Below are 16,389 nucleotides of genomic sequence, written 5' to 3'. Positions count from 1 at the left end.
ACACTTATGCAAAAGCTGAACATGCATACCTGTCATAAGAACTGAGTAAATTACATGGCATTAAAGGTAATACCTCAGTCATGGGACATATAAACTGTGAAAATGTTCTGTTATGTCCAAGCTGTTATGATGCACAGTGAAACTATACAGATTAATAGCAAATAAAATAAAAGATAAAGAATTAACCTGTGATTCATGTTGCTGTCACTGGTATTATTTCTGTCAAATTGTACTATTTACATGACTAAAATCTGACTCAGGTCTTTCAACCTAAATATTTCACTTTCTGTGAAATGGATCTACAGTATATAAGTTTTAATTCTGAAATGAGTGACAAAAAATCTTAAACTTTTTCATGATAGTCTACTCTGTTTAGATTTACCTGTATAGTTGAAGAGAGTAAATGTTTTGTTTGTGTCCGGTTGCATTTTACTTTTTCTTTGTTTTTTTTCTTTATTTCCTGGATGCTGTTACCTGATCTGCTTTACCTCCACCTTCAAATGGAGGTAAAATAATTTCTGTTTTCTATAAGACGCATGAGGTTCTGTTGTCCTGGTTACAGCTCACATCATAAACTCCAGGACATTAATACTGGGTGTGCAGGCCTTTGTTTTTTTAGATTGCAGGTTTTCTGCGTTTCAGGTCCAAATGAAGGATAGCTGCTGGCATCACTTTTGAAGAAGCTTATCACTCAGTTTTTGATAGTTTTTTGGAGTGAAGTGAGTTTTTAAAGGTTGGTCATGAAGCCAATTTACTCATGTGCTCATACATAACAAGATGTATAAGTGTATAAAAGCAAATAATATTTCTGTTATCGAGTTAAAGTTGCTCATATTGTTCATTATCCCAGTTTTGAAAAATAGTACACATCTACTCACTCAGTAATGTCACTGACCAACAGGCCCCAAAACCAATCAGGCTTCACATCAGACACACAGACATAACTGACATGACCAACACGGTTCATGGTCCTAATCCGGAGGGAGACACTGATCTGATAGGACATGTGGACATGAACAAACTAACAAGTCTGTAGAGAAAAGGGAATAATCTGGGGAACAAATCAAGTATCTGCTTGTCTGAAGGTCAATTCAGGAAATCAGGAGCAGAGTGTACATAAGGAATTGTGCTGATAAAGGTTGAACTGAAACTTTGAGTTTGCTATGATCTTGAAGAACAAAATAATAACCTTTATTTTTAGTTATGAGTGCAATGGTTGCACAATCTTAGATCAACGTCTACCCTGGTTCTCTAGTGATTTATGAGTGACACACTGACATCCTTAGCACTGGGTGGGTGAAGATGTGAGTTTTGAGTTTTTGTTTTTAGAATATTTTCAGAATACAAAACTCCACTGTCAAAGACAATAATGCTTTACAAATAGGTTTATCCTATGTCTGCGTTCACGTTGGGAGAGAAACACATCAAAAGTACAGTTTCAAATTTATGGAAAGCTCTGACTTTCATCTTTCTCTTCCAATTAATGGTGAATGTTAGACATCCAGCATGATTAGTCAATGCCATAGTAGCTTCAGTTTTCAATTTAAAGAAAACACGATCAGTCACAGGGTTTAGATCTAATCAGATGCCAAACCTTCTAAAACTTTGTATTTGTTATACCAAAAAAATGTATTTTAACATCTCAGTTTTAGGAAAAAAGGTTTTTTTTTCTCAATTAGGCACAAAACATTTTGCTAAAAAGAACTAGTACTAGTACTATTTGAAAACAAATAATTATTTTAAATTAAGTCTTGATTGAATGATTCAGGAGAGTTTATTCTCAGAACAACTGATTATTATTCCTACATTAAAATACTTGCTTTCTTTTTACAAAGAAAATCAAATGAAACTTGTTTCATATTAGTTAAACAATGTACTCAGAGAACTCAACTTAACGAATGACTCACAACATTCCACTAATCATTGGTAATATTACAAATGCTGGAAGATTTTAAATGTGTTTTTGTGAGGAAAAAAAAATAGGTTCAAAAACCATACAAACTAATGAAAACGTTTTTTTAATCCACAATGAATGTAAAATATTGTTTTATCAAGTGTTTTTTTACGTAATTACCTAAAATGTTTCAAAAAGGAGATACCCGGTGTTTGTGGATTTGGGTTAGAACTAGTAAAAAAAAAGCTTTGTGAGATGCAATTCTTCATCTCTTCTAGCAAAAGAGAAATAATGAAAATTATCAATAAATATACAATACAGCATAAAAATACTAAATGTAAAAGCCCTTTAGAAAGTCTATGAGATGTGACTTCAGTTTTGTTTTTAAAATGTTCAAAAACAGAAGAAAATGGTACAGAAGTTTGAAAACTTTACTTTCCTACTCCTCATTTTAACCATTGACGTATAACCTGTTGGGTGATTTAACGACAAAAATAGTCAATTAAAAAACAAATAAAAACAGCTAATAAACTACCCAATTAAAGTAATAAATTATAGCTAATAAGCGATCTTTTATAAATTAGTCTCCTACCAGCAACCACTTCTAACACACCCCAAAGAATAGAGTATATAACAGAAAAAGAGGGACAAGGTGAACCCTGTAGAGGTTATGGGATCTGTTTAATACTCATTACAACCTCTCAGGGTTCCAACCACAATGTTATGTCCCTTGAGGTCTGCTGGCTGCATGAAGAATGTTTGATGTGACAGTTTCATAAAGTTAAAAGGCTTCTGATGTCGGAAACAGTTTTCAACAAATATAACCCCAAACTAAGTTGGCTTATTCTTTCTAACACCTTTTCAGAAATGCAAGATTAATTTCAAGAAAGGTTATCAGGAATTAAAGTAAAAGAATCTGAAAATAGTTTTCTTTGGTCATTCTGTATGTGATCAGACTGGACAATCTCTGCACAAAAAGCCCATGGAGAAAATTTATATTTTTAATAACCTTAAACCTTAAAACAAACAGAGAGTATTAGAGATTAGGCTGAAGTAAGGAGGAAAATGTCAAATTGCATTATTCTCTCAAGGTGACTAAAGGTTTTATTACTGTACCTGGCATCTGTGATGATACATTAATGCAATGGCCTCAGATGGGTGTCAAAGCAACATGTTATGCTATTGAGCCTACATAGATGGCCGGTGAGCTGCTCTGTCAAAGCCAACTCAAGGCACAGACCCGCCCCCTTCAGTGGGGAAAAAAATAGAAACATTTTCTTACAGACAACAGTTCTGTGACACCCCTGAGTACCTTCTATGAAACTGCTATGGTATCAGCTGTTTTATATGAGACATCATGCAAGGGTAGTAGCATCTTCGCTACAGAGATTAAGAGACTTTATTAACAGACCAGGAAGGCTCAGTTTGTGCAACTTTACAAATATCACCTCTGTCAAAGTGAGGTTATTGTCTAAATTCCAAAATTCTTTGTCGTGAGTTCCTTCAAGCTGCCCATGTGGTGGGCCTGGACACCATAAACTTGACTCCAAAAAGTGGAAAAAATCACGATGGGCTTGTCAGCATCTGAAGGTTAAGCTTTTTATTTACACACCTTCCAAAAATGAAATGCAGAGTAGCAGGAAAAATTAGAAGAAAAGTTGGATATATACATAGTATTTACAACTCCTTATCTTTCTCTTAGTGCTGGCCATCAACATTACCTCCTCTGTAACCAGGCCAGACTGGCACCCTTGGTCGCCACCGACTACAAGAAGGAAAGATGAATGTGTAAAGCGATCTGGCTGTAGCTGTCATACACTGAGAGGGACATGTAGTCAAATGGGTGTGTACGCACGTGCATTGCGATGTGTGTGTGCGTGAACAGGTGCGTGCATTCTGTCAGGGATAGACTTTGGGGACAGACAGAGGGGACTTACTTTTTTTTAAATATATTTGTTACACATTGTAACAATTTGTACACATGTATATGCCACATTGATATGCTATGCTGCAGTTATAATCACTGTAGGGTGATGCTGCATCAGTAGTGTCATAGTGGTCAAGTTTTGGGTCCATTCAAGTCAGTTCAAGCAAAAAAGGCTACAAATCTTTGTCCAGCTGAACCGCTGTAATATTTGTTTGCTATTGTTGTACCTGCTCATCCCTAACAACAGGTCATAGTGCACTCGTCGGGACAGAGAAACTCAGCAAAAACAAATGTATGCTTTATTGTTTATATGTTGATATCACTGAAAATGAATGCACTAATTTAGTTTCCTGAAAAATATAGGTTAGTGATGATGCAATATATTTTACTGTAAATTCAAAAGCTTTGGTTTTGTTACAATGTGATCAAAAACACTTTCTACTCTGTCCTCTAAGCAACTGCATTTGCTGTATCCTCAAGAGTGATGCTGGCACACAGCCAAAAAAAAAAAAAGATGAATATAAGTATTTTGGTCAGTTTGCTGTAAATTGATAGAAGCTAACAATAGGAGTGCATCTCAGACCTCCTGGAGCGAACTCTATATTTCAGTTTTTCGGCCAAACATGAGATTTTGATAAAAAATAAATGCATCAAGGCAGGAAATAAAATGAAGGAGCCTTCATATTACCTTGTGATAAAATAGAACATGCATGATTGACTATCCATCTCTATATTTTCCTAAGGACATCTTAGCAGTCTTTGCTATGACTGAATAACCAGCTTTTGCTAATTAATCCACAGGAAGATTATGATATGTGATCTGCTTCATCTTGTCAGAGAAACAAACAGCCTAAGGCAAAAAAACACAAAAGGGCTCCATCTTTGATTAGTTGTTTACTGACAGTAAAGAAGAGGAGAGTAATGGCAGGGACAGTGGGGAGGTTGTGAGATTAAATTACTTGAGAAGAGCAGAGAAACAATCTGTCTGTTGTCTATCAAGCATTTCTAAGGCAGACGTATCCGAGTCGAGGGATAAAGACAGACTGACAGGATACAAATGCACCTTAGTGTGTACAGTTGGTTATTCCTATTTCACAGGGTGCTGTTTTTAGTGGGATGTTTTAACTTGCTTTCCTTCTTTCTGAAAATAAGTTAGGTGAAAATAATCTTCCATACTTTGTATTGGCAGCTAAATTCTTTTAGTTTACAGGAGTGTTAGGGTTTTTATACAAGTATAACTGACTGTGTCGTTTCCTTACCTCTGAGTTGACTAAATAATACCTATCATTAATTTGGTCCTTCGGAGCCAGATATTATAAGAACTAAACTGATTTTATCTTTCTTTGCAGTGACTGGTGGATCTCCGGGAACAGCCTGACATCGAGTTAAGCGCTGCCGTACAGCCGCATTTAGGCCTGGTGGCTGAAAGTCCCGGTGTGTGACGTTAGCACCTGGCCAGTGGATTATTGTCTTACTCGGCGCAGGGTGACTCTGGAGGTCCGACAGAGTCACCTAGAAGTCAACTCCGAGGTGAGACAGTGTTAAAATACAGTACATGAGATAAGAGTAAGCGCTATATAAATGAAAGAAGAAAAGTATTTACAAGTCGTTTGGTAGTGTCTCGCCGAAAGGAGACTGCATTGGAAAGGTTTTATTTAGCCGCAAAGAAATAGTGATAAATTTGGGTAGTTATTTTGCCGTAAAGAGATTAAAAATGACTAGGCGCCATAAAGTGAACTGGATAATTTCCGCCGGAAGGGAATTAAATTAAGTGTTAAATAATAAAGAGAGCTCATAAACTAAACTAGGTCGATCATACATATTGCTGAAGGACACAAATATGTTAAAATACTAACTGTGTGAGTGTTGTTTTGTGTGTTTGGAAGACTAAGCATTTTGGAAGAATCTTAGTAGGATTCTGCTGGTCTTGTGTTTTCTTTTGCCCAGAATAGAAAGACCTATTGGTGATTCTTGGAGATAAAGGTCGGGTTTAATCCCAGAAAATTAACACCGCTGCGAATTAGTCGCAGTAGAAGGGCGTGTTAATGTCCTCTCCTTGAATTTCATGCCAGTGAATTTCTATTTGGGACATTTATAGTATTGTGAACTAAAATTAAACATCATGGGGAAGAAAAAAAGTAAACTAATTAACTTAGAAGGAGATGTAAAGTTTATGGAGAATTATGTAAAAGGAGCAGGTATGATCTGTCATAGATGGAACAAAAAACATGGTTTCTTGTGTAAACTAAATATTAACAATATCTTAAAATTGCAAAGTGATTTAAAATTAGAAATAATAAAAACCAAGAAACCAACTAAAAAGGAAAAGAGAAAGGTTGAGTATAAATTCTTAGACAAATGGCTTGAACAAAGTAAATTAAGAAACATTCAGAGGCAAGATAAGGAGGAGAAGCGACAGGAGAAGCTGACAACTGCAGTCTTGGTGTGCCCACATGAGGAAACAGTGGTCGCATCCAGACAGCGAGGTGTTCAGCTCCCTGTCGTGCAGACAGCTGCAGGGCAGGCAGCTGGAGCACAGCAAATTGGAGGAAAGATAGAAGGAGCAGTTCCTACAACTCCTATAAGTAAGCAAGAAAAATTAAGTAATCCTTCTAAAACAGAAGAACAGGAGACCAGGGCTCTTCTAGTGAGCCCTGGTCTCCTAATTCCTGGTGGGACACAGGAGTGCGAACTAGGAGTCAAAATAAGAAAACTACCCCCAGCATGTACCCAGGCGAAGCCTTAAAGGCTAACGAACAGAAATGTCATCCATCTGAAATAAATTTAGAGGGATACACATTCCCTCTAGTTGAGGTAGCAAATCCAAACATATGTGACGCTAATCACCGACAGCCGCCAACTATTCTAGTATATAGACCATGGACACAGGAAGACAGAACTGCTGCTTTAAAATGTATTCCACAGATACAAGAAGGCATGGAAGAATTTCTAGAAGCTATTACAGAACTCAGAGGAAGCTTTCATCTTAATGGCAGAGAGATGCTCCAGTGTTTTACCCAGCTGTTTGGCCACCGCTGGTGCAGAGTAGCAGGAGGTTTCACTGGATGCGATGATAATGGTGACATACTAGCACATAATTCACTAGATTTAAGGGACGCCTTACGCTTACTCTTTGAAAGAATTTGAAGAGTTTATATACAGACATCAGATTATGGTAAAATCTCACAATGCAAACAGAAGGAGGAAGAAGACCCACAAGATTTCTTGGATAGGATGAGACATGTTTTTAGAGCAAACTCTGCTATACCATATGATGAAGCAGAGGCAGGAGCCTATCAGCAACAGTTGAAGAGAGCCTTTTTGCAAGGCCTTAAAATTGAACTCAGACGGTATATAGATAAACACTGGGTTCATCAACATACAGGAACTGTTACACAAGCTTTGGAATATGCGCAGCACCCTCATAAAACACAGAAAGATAGGAAGACAGATACGTTTGGAATGCAAGACAGTTTAATGGCTTTGCATCGCTCAGGGGCAAGCGGGCAAAGAGGACGGAGGGGATTTAGAGGTCACAGAGGAGGAGAAGGAGAAGGGCCCCGACACAGTTACACACAGAGCAATGTGTGTCTGAGGTGTGGAAAAATAGGGCATTATGCTAGAGAATGTAGGACAATTTTACAAAACCCTGGCGCAAGAGATGAAAACTGCTGGATCTGCAATGAGCCAGGACATTTTGCAAGAGAATGTAATGAAAAGCGGGTGTATAACCCCAACTTTACCCAGAATTGACAATTACAGCCACAGCCCCCACCTACTCTCCCACTAGCAGAGAAAAACAGTAATGAAATGGAAGAGGTTGATATACAAGCCGCATTAGAACTTATAGCACTAAGTAGGACACAAGATTTGCCATATAAAAACATAATAATAAATGGCAAAGTATATAGCTGTTTGTGTGATACAGGGGCATGTAGAACTGTGCTAACTAAACCTCCACCCGGAGTAAAATATTCTAACACCACAGTGCATGTTAGATCAGCAGCTGGCACATCGGAGGTACATTACCTAAGTGCACCAGTAACAATAACAGAACCTGAGACAAACCTTACTTGTCAGGCTCCCATTCTGATAAGTCAAAAATGTCCAATAAACCTGTTGGGAAGAGATCTTATGCAAAAGTTGCATATAAATATAGTATCAACAGAAACAGGTATGAAAGCTGTAGTGGAAGAAGGTGCCCTAGTCCTGAATGAACTCTCACAGCCGCATTATTACTGGTCCCTTGATCTAGGCCCCACACCAACAGGTCGAGAACTGCTGAGGAGAACCAGAGAAAAACAAACCTCCCAGGAGGCACAGTACATGCCAGATAATGAGCTCCATGTAACCATGAGATATAAAAATACTGCAGGGCCAGATTATCAGTATGATACTGTTTTTCACAGAGCAAATAATCACACTGTTACCATACAGCATCTGTATGTTGACCCCAAAACAGGGAAATCTTCCACCTCAATCATACTGTCAGGAAGACAGCTTCAACAGTTTAAAGGCAGTACACCTCATCTGTCATTAACTAAACCTGTGGGGGGTCAGTGGGAAGAATTAGAAAACTTTATACAGCGTGCTGAAAGAGGGAGATATGAGGCATTAACAAACTCTGACTGGAAAGTAGATCCTAACACAGGAATCTGGAAACTCACTTTAGGGTGGATAGTCAAAGTTCATCCAAATACACATTTGGATGAGGCAAAGTGACAAATACAGGGCCTAGCTGAAAGCAAAGAGAGCAACAGGCACCCTGCCTTAGCTGGTGTCCCACCTGAACTGTGGTCCCAATCATCGACTGATGTAGGACTTATAAAGGGGTTTCCACCATATAAGGTTAAATTAATATCTGAAGAACGGCCAGTAGTTCGCCAGTATCCCTTGAAACCAGAAGCTGAAGATGGTATTAAGCCAGTAATACAGGATATGTTGAAGTCAGGAATATTAAGGGAAGCACCTGATGCTACATGCAACACACCTATCTTTCCAGTGCAGAAAGCCAGCACAGGAATGTGGAGGATGGTTCAGGATCTTAGACCGATAAATAAAATAGTGTGACATGCGATTCCAGACGTCCCGAATCTACATACATTACTGCATTCATTAACTCCAGATAAAAAATATTTCTCAGTGGTAGATCTTAGCAATGTTTTCTTTACAGTACCACTGCATGAAGAGTCACTGCATTTATTTGGCTTTCAGTTTAAAGGGAAAAAATACACTTACACCAGACTACCACAAGGCTTCAGTGAAAGCCCACATGTATATACACAAGCCTTAAGATACTCTATGAGCACCTGTGAGGTGCCTGAACATAGTCAAGTCCTGTTGTATGTAGATGATATTCTCATAGCTTCAGACACTCAACAACACTGTGAGGAAGCTACTATAACAGTTTTGAAACATCTCTACCAGACGGGGCACAAAGCCTCTAGGGATAAACTGCAGTTTTGCAAGGAGAAAGTGATTTATTTGGGACATATGTTATCACAACACGGTTGTTCCCTCCTAAGTAGTAGAAAAACAGCCATACAAGAAGCCCCAAAACCACGAACTAAACAACAAATTATGTCCTTTCTGGGACTGTGTAATTTTTGCAGAGAATGGCTACCAGACTATGCAGCCATTGTACAACCCTTGCAATCTATGATCTATGGCAAAGACATGACATTAAAAGACAAAATCATATGGACTAAAGAAGGAGAAGTAGCATTCACAGAGCTAAAAAATCTGCTTCAAAGAACAGTCACCTTAGCTCTGCCGGATTATAGCCAGCCTTTCACACTTTGTGTAGATGCATGTAAGGGTTATATGAAAGCTGTATTAACCCAACCATTTGGCTCCAAAAACAGACCTCCAGCATTTTATTCTAAAAAACTGGACTCTGTGGCATCTGGATTTCCAAATTGTCTGCAGAGCTGCATCGCAGCAGCAGAAGCTGTGAAGCAGACAGCTGAAATTGTGTTGTGCCACCCGCTCACACTGAAAGTTCCTCATTCAGTGCCACTTGTATTGCTACAAACTTCACTTCCTTTCTTGACTCATGCAAGGCATATTACGTTGATCTCATTGTTACTCTCACAACCAAATATAACTTTGCAAAGATGTGGTCCTCTGAACCCTAGCACGCTAATTCCAACAGCAGAAGATGGGAAACCACATTCTTGCAAAACAAAGGTAGAGGAAGATACAAAACCTAGGCAAGATATCTCTCAGACACCTCTGGAAAACTCACAAATATTCTTTGTAGATGGATCAGCATCAAAAGATGAATATGGAAAAAACAGTTAGTTATGCAGTAACCACTGAAACTAAAATTATAGAATCACAGGCCCTGCCCCATACATGCTCAGCACAGACTGCAGAGCTGTATGCTGTTATCAGAGCGTGTGAACTATATGAAGGAAAAATCCTAACCATTTATACAGACAGCCAATATGTATTCGGTTCTGTTCACCATTTTGCTAAAATATGGGAAAATAGAGGGTTTAAAACATCATCTGGAACAGAATTGACACATTTTAATTTGTTAAAATGACTGCTGTTAGCTATCCAGCTACCTGCAAAGATAGCACTTTGTAAATGTAAAGTGCATCAATCTAATGAAGCCAGGAAAACGAAGGGGAACACCATTGCCGATATTTCTGCTAAAATAGCTTCGAGGCTTCCCCTCACTTTGAAAATGTCAGATCTCTTATTTATAGATACAGATGTGCTGAAAGATTCACAACAATCTGCACCAGCTGCAGAAGTTAAATCTTGGCTGAATAGAGGGGCCATAAAGAAGGATGACATTTATCATTTGGGAAATAAGCCAATATTAACAAATAATTTATACAAGATGGCGGCCCATGCGACACACGGGGTTTCCCATGTGTCGAGAGGGGGGATGGTACATTTAGTAAATCTACATTTCCATACCATATATTTTTCTGACTATGCAAAAAACGTTTGTAGATGATGTATTATTTGCTGCAAACATAATCCACAGGGGAACATGAGACCCAAAAGAGGCCAGTTCCCAGCAGCAATTCATCCCTTTCACACGATACACATGGATTTCATAGAGTTACCGTGGTCAGGGGGAAATAAATATTGTTTAGTGGTCATAGATGCATTTTTGAAATGGGTTGAGATGTATCCTGCAAAACACTGTGATGCGCTCACAGTGGCGAAGAGTTTAGTGACACATTACTTCCCTACATATGGTATCCCACAAATTATAAGATCAGATAATGGGACTCATTTTGTAAATAATGTAATAGAACTGTGCTCTAAAGCATTAGGGTTTCAGTTAAAAAAACATTGTTCTTACCACCCACAATCTGCTGGGCTGGTTGAACGAACAAATGGAACAATAAAAAATAGATTAAGGAAAACAATGGAAGAAACAGGGAGGCCATGGCTTGAATGTCTATCTCTGGTTAAATTATGGATGAGAATAACTCCAAATCAAACTGGTCTCACTCCATTTGAAATAGTACATGGCAGACCTTTTCCATTGCCATCAGAAATGGATGACATAGGAAAAGCACAGCAGGAAACATCATTAGCTGAATGGATGAATAAGATGTTACAAATAAAAGAAGTACAGTTGTCCAGTAGTCTGCCAGTAAATTCTGCTCCGATTTCACAGAACCTGAGGCCTGGAGACCTGGTCCTGATTAAGACACTTCACAGAAAGGACTGGAGCACCCCCTGCTGGAGAGGGCCATACCGTGTTCTCCTGACCACACCGACAGCTCTGAATATCGCAGAGACCATCCTGGATCCACAAGAGCCAATGTAAGCTAATATCACCATTACAGGAGCCAAATCAACCGACGGGGTAACAGGGGAATGACCGGGTACAAAGGGGTTTGATCTGTATGGTCCAACATCTCAAACCGGCGAAGAAAACAACTGACCTGTGCCCAATTTAGCATGGCTTTCTGTGACGTGTGGACAGGTCTGATAAGCCTGAGCTTAAACCTGGTAGCAGGGCTCTTTCTCTGTTTAAGACAGGATCCACAGGATGTAACATCACACGAAAAGAGATGGCCAAGATGGACACTGGACCCAAAAAGCAGATGATTATGATAACATGTTGTAAATGAATATATCTTCAATGCCTGAGTGTATTCATACTTGTACTTCATAAAATTACCTTATAGCAGAAAATCGAAAGAAGTTGCTGTTTAAGTGAAATGAGAAAAAGTGCAATGATGATATGAACAAGGCTTGTTTTAATTATTTTATTTTTTATTATTACATTTTGTTTCTTTGCTTTATTATATTGTTTCACTCTGCCATGATTGGTGGTTGCCTAGGGCGGAGGAACCGTGTAAGTGTTTCCCACAAAATAATCTGTTTTCCATCCTGTGGGTTTGTGCTTACACAGAGTGTTTCATTTTACATGTATTTACTCATGACTTATTTGTGATAAAACAGGGGGGGAACTGTTAGGGTTTTTATACTTTTTGTATTGTTTATCACTCATCTAAGTGCTTTTCCCTCCTTACATGTTGCAGGAAGGGAGATGGTCACAAGAATGAGTTATGCTTTTATTATTTTATTATTTTACTAGCAGCATCTGGGGGCTATACACCAGGTGCCCACTTCCCACTTGATCTGTTTGTTTATAATCAAGACAAATGAACCCTAACCTTTCTGACTCCACACACACACAAACACACACACACACACACACACACACACACACACAATATTTATATTACATGATATTGTGGCTCCTTGAATATTTAAAACATGTCTTGAAAGCAACACATTGCATAGAAGTGTCAGTAATGCACCTAATTTGAGAGAGCATCAACACAGCATGCCTATGCTTGTTGAGGATTCTATCAGATGAATGAATGAAAAGCATTTGCTTTCATCCTTCTTTCATCTAATGCGTTGTGTTATATGCGGCACAGTGTGAGCAATGATGGGGTTTTTGTCTTCTTCAGAGTTTACTGAATCTCGTGTCTAAATGGTCTGAAAACCTGAGAATTCCTTGGATTTTTTTGTCTTAACTAAAGCTCTTCACTGTTAAGTTATGTGGTCTGTTAGTTTATTTAGCAGATTTCAATATTTAACTTTGTATATGCAAGTCTTAAAGCATAGGGTGAGCTATTTTAGCTTAAATTAATTTGTTTAAAAGTTTTCAGAAATGTCATTGTTACTCAAACGTTTGGGGCATGCTACAGATACACAAAAACATTTACGTTTTTTAAAAATAATAAAATGAAGATGAAAGAAAAATGGTTTCTGAATTGGTAGGCATTGTACATATTTACACCTCGGTCACATAAATTTCACTGAGGAGAATTTAGAGCAACTGCTGTAGTTCTAGAAGCAAGTCATGTCCTACTGTCACTGAATAGAGAATTTAAGCTGCTGAACAGTTTGGGACCTCATTTGTCATTTATTTTCTAATCATAAAGTCCCAAATGTTTCTAATGACATTTTCACTGCAGTCCGTTTTGTTCCCAGACTATGTGGTGTATCCATAATATTTTGATAATTAAAACTGTTCTTCAGCCAATATTTTCTCTACCCTATGCCTGTGGCAAAGGTCTAAAGACCACAGTCCTATAATAACACTGTATCACCATGCTCCCCCTGTGAGTTTTTGTTTTGAATGATATCTTGTTCTTGCACTGAGATGTGTTTTAAGAAGACCATCATTAAAACTTTTGTGATCTCCTTTTTCCTTTTAGTATTAAATATTTTTCCATCATTCTGTTGTTGCTTTGCCAATCATCATTCCATATGTGGAATTTACCATGCACAAATGTCAGAAAAAGAAAACAAAAATGCTTTAGGATCGTGTTTGTTTTGTGTGTCGTGTCCAAACCATTTTGTTACTAGTGTCTGAGGGCTTTGAAATTACTACAGACACATCGATTTTTTAATTCTTGAAAAATACAATGCTAATTGCAAAACACTTTATAAGATCTTAATTGGGTGAAGGAATGAAATGCGTATTCATGCAATGAAATGCCTTAACATGTAACAACATTGCATGGCGGGGGTTCTAATTAAAATTGGACTGTTGGAAGTATCGATCACGCTGAAGTTCTATGTAAGGCAGCTTTTACATCAGAGTGGCAGCAGGCTGGATGGTATTTGAATTATCAATAAATCAATAGTGGCTCTGCACAGTGTGCAAGATGTTGACCTACATGTAGCAGACGTCTGCTCTGGCAGGCTGCTTTCAACAGCTGTTCAATGTAAGCAGACTCTCAGGGTGATCATGTGGAAAATATTAGAGTCAAAGGTAAAATACAGCTCATGTTTAAATGAAACAGCCTTTTATGTGAGGTCACAGAGGCCTTTATTCTATGTTGCAATTAATCATTTTGTTTGGAAATACAACACTTTGCTTTTGATGTTTAAAATTACACTCAACAAGGTTAAATAATGGAGAGCTATTGTAGCTGCATTCTGATACAGATCATCAAGTGGATGAATAGCATCTCATGACCCAAAGTATTTTATTGCTGACTAAATTGAAAAAGATGAGCCGAGCTCTGGTATTATTGAACAGCAACAATCTGTACACACACAAAATGAATTCACAGAATGAATTTATTACCTAAAACAGGTCAACTCAAAGTTAAACATATTTCAATCAACAAACTCTTTGCTATGCTAAAACAACCCAGCTAAACTACCAAAAAAAAAAGAAAGAATAAGGAAGACTAATTGGCTATGTACAGTATAAACAAGTTGATCAAAGATGGTTGAAAACCTTGACCAAAAGAGTGATGCAACATTACCATGCAATGGTATTTATGTTTGAGAACCAAGGATTATCTTGAAGAATCTAAGTTAGTCTTGGAACTAACTTAGGCAATAATCAGCATACCTTTAAACAACCATTCACAATGCAAGATCAGATAAAACATTATTTTAATAAAATAACATTTTAAAGAAGGATGTACTGAATTAAACCAACCTTCTGGATGACTAATTCTCAACGGTGTTTAATTAGCTGCTTTTATTTATTAAAATAATATTTAAGGAAATATTATTCTCTTTTCTCTTGCTCTCGGTGGAAGACATATGCATTTTCTCTCCCTCCCTGCTTCTGCTTTTGTCTGTATTTTTCTCAGAGCCCCGCTTTGCACATCCTCCAAACTTGTAAATTATGGATTTGGTCAGCTGGACTCTCAATGTAATTGATAAATTGTTTTCGACGGGAAGAACTGGTAAAGGAGACCCTCTTGTCCAGGCGGGACATTCTTCTCTGGATACACAATGGATTCTTGGCAGCAGTGGAAGATTGTGTGCCTGACTACGACATCAGTCAAGGACGTAGAAGATGTGTACAAATTTGGACTTTTGATAACAGGATTTCTGCCTTTTGGAGTTGGTGGTTACCTGGCTTATCGAGTGATTAGCAAAATGTGGGCGGCTGTTTAAAGCGTTCCAAAGCTGCCTGCGATTTTGGATGGAGTCTGTGGAGCGATCAACACTCAGACTGAAATGTTAAGAGAGCAGAATTGCAAGCTGGACATGATTCTTGAACAGAATCGCTGGCTGGCAGTGGTTGGACTCAGAGGTTAAAGGATATAATCTTGGAGAAGTTGTATGCTTCAGATCAAAGACAATACCAGAAATTTGGCTATTTGGATTCGCAATTGAGACATACCTGTAAAACTCTTAAGGTAGTCGGAAATTCACAACTGCCTGAACCACAACATTTATTGTTTTTCTAAATCTGTCACCCTAATGTGGCCTTGGCAATTTCTGCTAACAGGCTATCAACAAAATATCTCCTGGATGTTATATAAACATGGCCACCCTATAAACCACCCTTTAAATAAAGTTTAAATAAAGTTTGTCTTAACTTTAAAAATACAACACAGAACACATCATTAGCTAAGTTTCTCAACACAAAAAAAAACAAACGTCATTAAACAAACATTATTTAGATTATTTAACTCTAAACTAATCTTCTCTGCCCAAACACTGCCTCTTACGTGAACTGTGCTGAGGAGGAGTTGTCCTGGGCATTGAGGAAAACATCCACGTGTGGGTAAAAAAAGAGTTAGCTCACATCTAACCTCCGTAGCTGTGGGAAAGGGCTTTTAGCTGGCCCGGTAGAACCATATGAAAAAGTGGACAAACGGGACTTGAATTGGTGTTGCCACTATAGCCAATAAACTATTTCAAAGTTAGACTACCCCCTCTGTGAACAGTGTTTATTTATCTTTATTGGATTCTTAAAGTGTTAAGTTAAAATGACCATAAATGAGTACAACATTAATGATAAACAGATGAATGCTTTTCGTAAGCTCGTTTTATTTTCCTGAAACCATTTTGAAATCACATTTTTTCTCATAAAGTAGGAAAAAAGGTCTGTCTGGTTTAACATTTCAATGATTGTAGTCTGGAGGCTGTTCTAAATGCCTTCAGGTTCACTTTGAATTTCTGGTTTGATGGATTCGGTTAATAACAGTTTACTGTGAATGTTTTAGCTAAATGGGTGGTTAAGATGATGCTGCATTCTGTATTGTGATGTTAACAGAAACATAGATGCATCAAACACAGATTTTTGTTTTGTTTT

This window comes from Girardinichthys multiradiatus, chromosome 18 (assembly GCF_021462225.1).
Source record: "Girardinichthys multiradiatus isolate DD_20200921_A chromosome 18, DD_fGirMul_XY1, whole genome shotgun sequence".
NCBI classification, from domain to species: Eukaryota; Metazoa; Chordata; class Actinopteri; order Cyprinodontiformes; family Goodeidae; genus Girardinichthys; species Girardinichthys multiradiatus.
Note: the sequence above shows the minus strand (reverse complement) of the source record.